The sequence below is a fragment of the Megachile rotundata genome, chromosome 16 (genome assembly GCF_050947335.1).
Source record: "Megachile rotundata isolate GNS110a chromosome 16, iyMegRotu1, whole genome shotgun sequence".
Taxonomy (NCBI): domain Eukaryota; kingdom Metazoa; phylum Arthropoda; class Insecta; order Hymenoptera; family Megachilidae; genus Megachile; species Megachile rotundata.
This window is the reverse complement of record NC_134998.1, coordinates 10736976-10746402: the sequence shown is the minus strand read 5'-3', so window position 1 is coordinate 10746402 and position 9427 is coordinate 10736976. Positions and strand designations below refer to the sequence as shown.

Below are 9427 nucleotides of genomic sequence, written 5' to 3'. Positions count from 1 at the left end.
ATATCCAGGACATCCATAGAGAACGAAGGATTAAACAGGCTATTAGAAAGTCTCTCCGTTAAATTGAGACAAATGTTCCCCTCGTAATTTCTCGAGATCTACAGTTCAATTTTTTTCCTGTCTCATCAACGCCAGTTCACCGCGTACAAATTGTTAATAAGTGAACAGCAGGTAGCACAAAGGGGAGGAGAAATCCCAAAAGGATAATCGAAGTTCCAGACGCTTTCCGTTATGTTAGAATTTTCCTTTACGGTGTTTGCAACACGAAATTGGTTACATCTTCGGGGCAATTGAGTTTATTTGATCGAAAAATCATTCGCGTGGCTCGAGCGGAAAGCGGAAATGTCATGAGCATTTCGGATGTAGGCGTCATCCCTGGCTTCCCATTTATCTGAAACGTGTATCTACGGTCGAGAAAAATGTCTTACCGTTCTCGTATTTATCATATAAATGATCCGTGTAACACGGATATTACGACATTTGTACGTGTCATGTAGGTCTTTGTATGAGAGTTTTTCTAACCTCTCAAGCAGAGAAGACATTTTGCTTGTAAAATCAATTTACAAATTGTTTATTATATTTAGTAGTTAATGTTTAATATTTAATAGTTAATTTTATATACAATTAATTTTATATAATAGCTTGTATTTTAGTTTTACTGTAATTCCATAAATGGCAGCCATTACGAGTCCCTAATATCTGCCGCCATTTTGTACTCCTACGTTCCGCTCGAAAAATACATAAAATCTAACCTATACTTCGACTGTTTCTACAGAATATTCTAAATATGTGCTCCACAAAAATATTCCCTTCAAATTAATTAAATTATGCAACGAACATAAACTGAATTCGAAACGAGATCAATTACCGACACTCGTTATTCGATGGAAAATCACGCAAGGACACATCTGAAACGTAATCTGTAATATTGGTAAAAGACAAATGATTTGTATTAATGGCATCTCTTTGTTTCATACTTACCCAAGGCACATTTGCTCGAGATTCGATACTTAGGAAAGTATTTTGTTAAGGTCTTTCGGTAAACCCCCATTGTACATCTAAAATAATAGAACCTTTTGCATTGTGTCGCTTAATTGGAAGTTGCCTTGTAACGGAATTAGTAGCTTTCATAACTGGGTTGTTAGCGAGGTAAATATTGGAAACCATAAGAAACTAATTGAAATTTGATCGATCATGTAAGACAAAGATGTGTAATACAACCTGATAGGATAACAGGAAATTATGAAATAAATGTCTGACAATGACACGCTGTTAATTAAATATTCATAAACTGTCGAGAATAATGCAAAATTGAAAAATAAATTAAAATATCCGAAAACTTAACCTAACCTTAAAATATCGACCTTGGTGTTTTCAAACCTGTAAGAATGTCGCGATAACAATTTAAATACGCATTTACAAATACACCTTGCAGCATCACTTACTGGAATAACGCCAATATAATTTCACCTGAACGTAGGTGGACCGCAATTACTGTTCTGTATAGGAATTTCAAACATGAAACCAATCTATTAGGAGATAATTAAATTGAATATGGGTTTCGATGTCCCCATTCAAATTCCGAAATTTAATTCACTCGTGCTCTGATTTGTCTTCCATGATAATTAGAAAATTAACTGACATATGAAATGGCATAAGGACATATGAACTGCACACAAAATATTTGGATTACATAAAAAATTCGTTGAAATAATCTAACGGGGTTAGGTTAGGGGTATTTTACAAGTATATCAAGTGATACTATGATCACTATGGTTAAAGGATAGGTTAAATGGCGGCCATTTTGTTCCAAATGTCGCCATTTTGCAGCACTCTTCAAATATAAACCAGAATGTTGATACACAATTTTCAAACGCCATGAAAATATAAGTATGAAGAATTACAGTCAAATTCTAGTACTACATTTTGATCTACTTTATCGACTAATGTCGGTAGAATTAATGAGAAATCGAATTTCTAAATCTACGAAGTGAAAATGCAAAAGCTTGAGAAGTATCTAAAAGCTGACAAATTCTCAGCAGACAGTGGTATAAGATCTCTCTAAAAGCTTGAGAATCTGAAAAATGAAAAACCATAGGATTGTAAGGTAGGTTCTGAGTTATCGACAGAGTGGAGAGACCGATCGCGATGATCGTAGGCTCGCTCGATAAAGCAGGGATCCACAAATCTCCGTTCGAACCCTGCAGAGGCGCTTCGACCTTCAAGTGGCGGGCCCGAAAGGATCAAGAATTCTCTTGTTCGCTATAAACCTTGCCCATGGGGTCTCAGGTGGGGCGCGCCAGGCAAGGTGAAGAGAGAGGAGATCGCGATTCCCGGTACCCACCTGGCGTCTCACCTGAAGCTCCACGGCAAGTCCAACGCTGTTGCTCGAACGAGCCGATTCCTGTGGGATCGCACGCGTCAAAGAAAACCGTGCAAGGTTCGTTCAACCGCTAAGCTCATTCTCCTTTCGCTCCTCGACAATCGGTGAAACTAATCGACGGGCAAGTTTCGGGTAACAGGGCTAACGGGCACTTCCTCTGCACGCGTCAAGAAGAGGATCAACTTTCCGCGGAAACCATCGATCATGAGATTCCTACACGTGAAATGTGAATCACCGCTGGCGCTAGAGGAAATCTGAACGCTCGGAGAATTGATCGAGCTCTGTTCCAATTATTCGTGGTGTCGCTTTCGGTATTGTCGGTGAAAATGTTGGTGGCGCGATTTTAAAAACCGCTTTGGAACACACGCGCGAAACGGTGAAAGGAAAGTTCGATTCACGGACGCTCGAAATACTGTTTTGATATTTAACGCCTCGCTGCCTTCGGTTTCTATGCTAAAAAGCAGCAAGGTCGCGGCGAGTCTCGTTGGATAATCAAAGAAACGGACACCTGATAACTGTGCGTTCCACGAGTGAACGCCCGATAAGTGAACGTCCGATAAGTGTACACGCGACAATTGAACATTAACAATCAATGTAATCGATAAACGAACACGAATAATTAATAAAGTTACAGTAAGACTAGCACATCGTAGACAATTAACCAGACGTCTGATAAATGACCGTACGAACGCCAGATAAATGATCAGGCAAAAATTAAAGGAGAATGCATCGAATTTATAATTTTACTGGAAGTTTTAATAAAGTAATGTGATTAGAAGAATAATATAGTGAATCGAAAAGAGGACAGAATCAAAGTGGAACGGTAACCTTGATAAGATTCTTAAAAAGTCGTAAATAAACGAAGCAAGTTGGACATCGGACGAGAGAAAGTCGAATAAGTGAAAAGTGCGTGATGAGCTGGTCGATTTTGATGTAGGAAGATCGAAACGATCGGAGAGCAGCGGCGATAAAAGGTGTTGCCTCCGAGGACGGTGCGTGTGCCGAAGGGAATTTTCTTCCCCTTGGAATCCCGATTTTTGCGTGTGAAGTGCGACTGCCTGTGCAGGTTGAGGGGAACACGAGGTAGCTCCACCTGCTGCTGGAAAATATTCTCTGCTATATACGCGATTGCTCCGCGATCACCGTGGGATCCCTGAGAGGTAGGCTACTTCCTTACGGAGCTAACGACCTCCATTGTGATTCATGTTCTGAAGTTTTCGATAGTGTTTCAATCGTGTTTCTATCGTTCGCATACAACTTTCGTTTATTAGGTACAGATCTCTCGTTATATTGCCATATTCACACTTTTGTATGCACAAGATTTTTATGGTATTTCAATATTTTTAGCATTTGAATGCATATATAGTGCAGGTGGATGTAATAGATTTTAGATGTGGTCGACTCTCGTTATATCGCCATATTCATTTTTTTATGTATACACTTTTCAGATAGTGATGTAATTACAGATTCTTTTGGAACGTAAAACTATTGCCTGTTAGATTGGCAATAGTTACGAATGTATAGTAGACTCTCGTTATATTGCCACATTTACACTTTTGTATGCATAAGATTTTTATGGTGTTTCAATATTTTTAGCATTTGAATGCATATATAGTGCAGGTGGACGTAGTAGATTTTAGATATGGTCGACTCTCGTTATATCGCCATATTCATTTTTATATGTATACACTTTTCAGATAGTGATGTAATTATAGATTCTTTTGGAACGTGAAACGTTTGCCTATTAGATTGGCAATAGTTACGAATGTATAGTAGACTCTCGTTATATTGCCACATTTACACTTTTGTATGCATAAGATTTTTGTGGTATTTCAATATTCTTAGCATTTGAATGCACATATAGTGCAGGTGGATGTAGTAGATTTTAGATGTGGTCGACTCTCGTTATATCGCCATATTTATTCTTTTATGTATACACTTTTTAGATAGCGATGTAATTACAGATTCTTTTGGAACGTAAAACTATTGCCTGTTAGATTGGCAATAGTTACAAATATACAGTAGACTCTCGTTATATTGCCATATTCATACTCAGTCGTATAAGTAACTCCCCAAAGTAAATAATTCGAAATCAATTATAGGGAAACTGCTTATCAAAAGATGTATATATCCCTATTAGTTGGGATAATCGACGTTTTAGCGTGTATTGTATTACGCATCGCAGAAACTGATTATTTGGTAACCGAAGAAGCGAAGATAATTACTTTCTCTTGGATCTCGTCACGTGTGGGCGTTTCAGACAATGAAGTAGCGGACAAAGTAACAAAAGAGCCGCTACCTTTTCAGGTTCATACAAGATAAAAATAACGTAGCTATTATACACTGTTGTCCGATATTGCCTCCAGTTCTTGTCTGTCGCTCTTTCTTGTTATTGTTTAAACTGTTATTTATTTTTCATTCTTAGACTCGCGAGGAAGCACTACATAATTAAAAACACGTAGCTAAATAAATTATTCAAACGAATTTTAATATATTTACAATACAGTTTAGAAAGATGACTCTTCCTAAATTGCATAATACAAAAATGCCGTATATATAGATACGAGTATTACCCGACAGAACAATTAATAATTCCAATTTCCTCGAACCATAAAACCGTAAATACGTAATTATTAGCAGTCCGTAACCAGAGGTAACCTACAATCGTTAAAACCCAATTTGAAGATAACTCGGTTATAATATTTTTTAAACGGCGTTCCGCTTCGGCGAACATACTTATCCTATTAGATTATTTGCCTTCTTTCACCTACTTCTCACATCATTAATTTAATGCTTTCTATCTTTTTAACGGTGGCTGAAAGCAGCCACGTTCGCTCAAATCTCTAATTAACCGTGGATAATATCCCTGATTTTTATTTAAATAAATATGTCGCGACGTTTATGTGACACTTGTTACGGTTTCGAGTTATGTGGGAGCTTACGGCGATTAAAGATAACGTTATCGTTTTGATGGCGACGTGCACTTTAGTGCAGATTGAGGTTATGTTGAGAACTCAATTTGGGGATTTGGAGATTTGGGGATTTTGGGGAATTTGGGATTTTGGGGAATTTGGGATTTTGGGGAATTTGAGATTTTGGGTAACTTGGGATTTTGGGAAATTTTGGAATTTGAAAATTTTGGGATTTGAGAAGTTGGGATTTGAGAATTTGGGATTTTCGGGAATTTGGAATTTGGGGAATTTGGGATTTTAGGGAATGTGGGATTTTGGGGAATTTGGGATTTTGGGGAATGTGGGATTTTGGGGAATTTGGGATTTTGGGGAATTTGGGATTTTGGGAAATTTGGGAATTTGAAAATTTTGGGATTTGAGAATTTGGGATTTTCGGGAATTTGAAATTCGGGAAATTTGGAATTTGGGAAATTTGGAATTTGGAAAATTTGGAATTTGGGAAATTTGAAATTTGGGAAACTTGGAAGTTGGGAAATTTGGAATTTGGGAAATTTGGAATTTGGGAAACTTGGAATTTGGGAAACTTGGAATTTGGGAAACTTGGAATTTGGGAAACTTGGAAGTTGGGAAATTTGGAATTTGGGAAATTTGGAATTTGGGAAACTTGGCATTTGGGAAACTTAGAATTTGGGAAACTTGGAATTTGGGAAATTTAGAATTTGGGAAATTTGGAATTTGGGAAACTTGGAATTTGGGAAATTTAGAATTTGGGAAATTTGGAATTTGGAAAATTTGGAATTTGGGAAATTTAGAATTTGGGAAATTTGGAATTTGGGAAACTTGGAAGTTGGGAAACTTGGAATTTGGGAAACTTGGAATTTGGAATTTGTGTAATTTAAAGAACCTCCCACATAAAACATCACCCAACCCAATACTATAATCCCAGAAACGGCCATATATAGAACAGTCCACCACAACCAAAATTACGATCTCCCATCGCCACTCTGATCTCACATCTCACAAAACGAATATGACATATCAATCGCTTATAAAATCTCCTTCAATTTCTTTCAATTATTGCAATATATTGTGTATATAATGACCATCGGTGTTGTCCCCCGCGGCATTCGGCGAGTTAGCAAAAAGAGCAAGGTGTAATTCGAATCGAATAGCATGCAGAATCATTCGCCCTGAAGGGTCCGTCGGTGTTCCGACGCACAATTTATCTTTTTCCTTGCGAATCTAGCGGGACATCGAATGTGCTAGTTCACCGTGCTATTATTTTATCTGGTAGCTTGATAGATACGCGATGGTGCTGTACAGTTAACTTGAACGCGCGATATACCAAGAAAATGGCGGCAGATGTTGGTACCGTTGAAAATGCGTCTTCTATTCAAAATGCACGACTGTTGTACTTGTAGACATGCACTTCACGAAGAGAACACTTAAGTAACATGGGTCATTTATGACAGGGACATCTGAACGGTATCATAGGTAAGGAAATATAGGGATTTTCTGATGTAGAGGTTATTTCATGGAGATTATTTCAATAGGGATTTTGTGATCTGGAGATTTTTTAGTTATACGAATTTGGAGGTGTCAAGATTTTTTTAATTTTAAGGAGATGGGGATCTTGGGATTGAGTTATAGGGATTTGGGAGTCTAGGGACTTTTGCAGGAGAAGGATTTGGGGGTCTAGAGATTTTTTTATTGTAGGAATTTGGGGTCTAGGGATTTTTGCACTATAGAGGTTCGAAGATCTAGCTATTTTTGCACTATAGGGATTTGGGAATCTAGGGATTTTCGCAGGAGAAAGATTTGGGGGTCTAGAGATTTTTGTATTGTAGGAATTTTGGGTCTAGGGACTTTTGCACTATAGAGGTTCGGAGATCTAGAGATTTTTGCACTATAGGTATTTGGGAATCTAGGAATTTTTGCATGAGAAGGATTTGGGGGTCTAGAGACTTTTGTATTGTAGGAATTTTGGGTCTAGGGACTTTTGCACTATAGAGGTTCGGAGATCTAGAGATTTTTGCACTATAGGGATTTGGGAGTCTAGGGACTTTTGCATGAGAAGGATTTGGGCATCTAGAGATTTTTGTATTGTAGGAATTTGGGGTCTAGGAACTTTTGCACTATAGAGGTTCGGAGATCTAGAAATTTTTGCACTATAGGGATTCGGGAATCTAGGGATTTTTGCATGAGAAGGATTGGGGCATCTAGAGATTTTTGCACTATAGGGATTCAAGATTCTAGGGATTCGGGGATCTGGGGATTTGGACATTATAGAAATTTGGAGATCTAGGGACTTTTGCACTATAAGAATTCAGGAATCTGGAGATTTGTACATTTTAGGAATTTAAGAATCTTAAGATTTTTTTATTTTACAGGAATTGCTAAGAATTTTTAGTGAATCTAGGGATTTTTCGCAGTATAAGTACTTTATGATCCAGGGATTATTGTACTATATAGATCTAGTTATCTAGAGATTCACATATTCTAGAAATTTGGGGATTTACAGATTTTTCAATATAGGGATTTTGAGACGTAAAATTGGAATCAAAGAATTTTTGATTGTTCGCATTTTATAATCCAGGGACATAGACATAAGAGTCTAGGGATATTGAAATTTAAATTAACCTATCTAAGAAATTTTTGTCCCTATACATTCCTATATTCCTACACGAAACCTCTTTCAAGATCTAGGGATTTTTTGATAAATATTCATTAACTTAGGTACTCGTGAACCTAGGGAATTCTAAAGGTGAAAATTGCAGCAACAACTCGAAAATATGAGTTTGCGAAATTCAAGAGGCAAAGTACGTGGTTAATGTGTCGGTAGTTTTTAATTAATGTACGATCGTATAATTGGCTTAAAGGTTTCGTAATCGGGGCACACAGCCTATTTCGCCGGTGGAATTTCTGCCGGGGTAACCCGTGGTCCAACGTTTAGTTATTTTCGAGCCACGTAGGGCACGTCGTTACTCTCATTAGCTGCACGTCCCGTAATTAATTAGGAGACCGGTCGAAGCCCGGCCTCTCGAATAATACGGTTATCATCGGGGCATCGGGTAATTGCACGCAGTATTTTTATCGTGAAACGCTGCCGATTACGCGTGACTAAATATTTTCCAAACTGTCGTTACTATTATTGAAAGCTTGATTGCTTCGTTTCTACGACTAAATTACTTTCGTTGTTTCCATATATTGCATATTCCCGCGGCTGCCCTATAGTTTCATTGTTGCGCCGTTTGTAATTAACGTTTACGCTGTTGCATTTTCATTTCACGAACCTGTTTTAATGGAAACGTTGCTGCTGTTTCAACTCACTAACTAATGTTACTAGTGCTTTGCGAGTTGCGAGCAAATTCTGAAGTCTTTGATTTTCAAATTTTTATTTTTACAATCTCTTAAATTTTTATAATTGTACTTCTTTGATTACTCAAATTTCCAATTTTCCAACCTGAAAGTTTTAAAATGTCCACAAATGTTGCTAGAAATTAGAGATATTTGAAAGTAATGGAAGCTCTCGTTATATCGCCGGCGCAGCCCGGAATGACCGCCAGTGCGTTTCGATTCTTCGATTTTTCCGCGGAAATCGTTCGAGTCGATCGATGGATCCCTCGAGGCGATCTCTCGAACCGCATCGAACTTGCTGGGTGTAACAAACTATCGAACGAGATGCAAAGATAAGGATGAGGAAACTCGGCTGTCCATTATAACCTAGAGAAGTAGTGATTTTCGCGATTAAAAGGGAAAAATCGAGGCAGCTAGTACTCGGCGGCTGATGAGAGAAAAACGAGGTAGAAAAGTCAAGGGATGGAAGCCTGTAAAACTGGTACAGGGACCTTTTGCTTTTTCTACCATGCTAATATTATGCCGATCGCGAGGTTAGTCCCTTGCTAGAGTACCTTCAAGGACTATTTTCATACTATAATGCATTCTGTGAAATTATCCTCAACTATTATGCTAACGCTCATTAATAGATCCATTAATATTCTCCGTTGAACATACGTATTTTCACTTATGGCGTTGGTAAATACATTCTACGGCCGCATATCCGTATTAAAATGCAATTGAAGACGAAATAAATGTAAGAGGATTAAATATATTTTCGAAAATTTTACTTCGA

General features: G+C 37.7%; 1 protein-coding gene across 2 annotated transcripts in view; it reads left to right on the top strand.

The window, feature by feature from the left end:
• LOC100877788 (uncharacterized) overlaps positions 1 to 9427 on the top strand; it is an 82185-nt gene that overhangs the window by 27996 nt on the left and 44762 nt on the right. Inside the window, exon 1 of one of the 2 annotated variants that reach the window (XM_076541411.1) lies at positions 2326 to 3543. The exons of the other annotated variant lie outside the window; for it this stretch is intronic. The gene's annotated coding sequence lies outside the window, so the exon portion shown is untranslated. Of the gene's footprint in view, positions 1 to 2325; positions 3544 to 9427 lie in introns of those variants that run through there. 2 annotated transcript variants of the gene reach the window in all.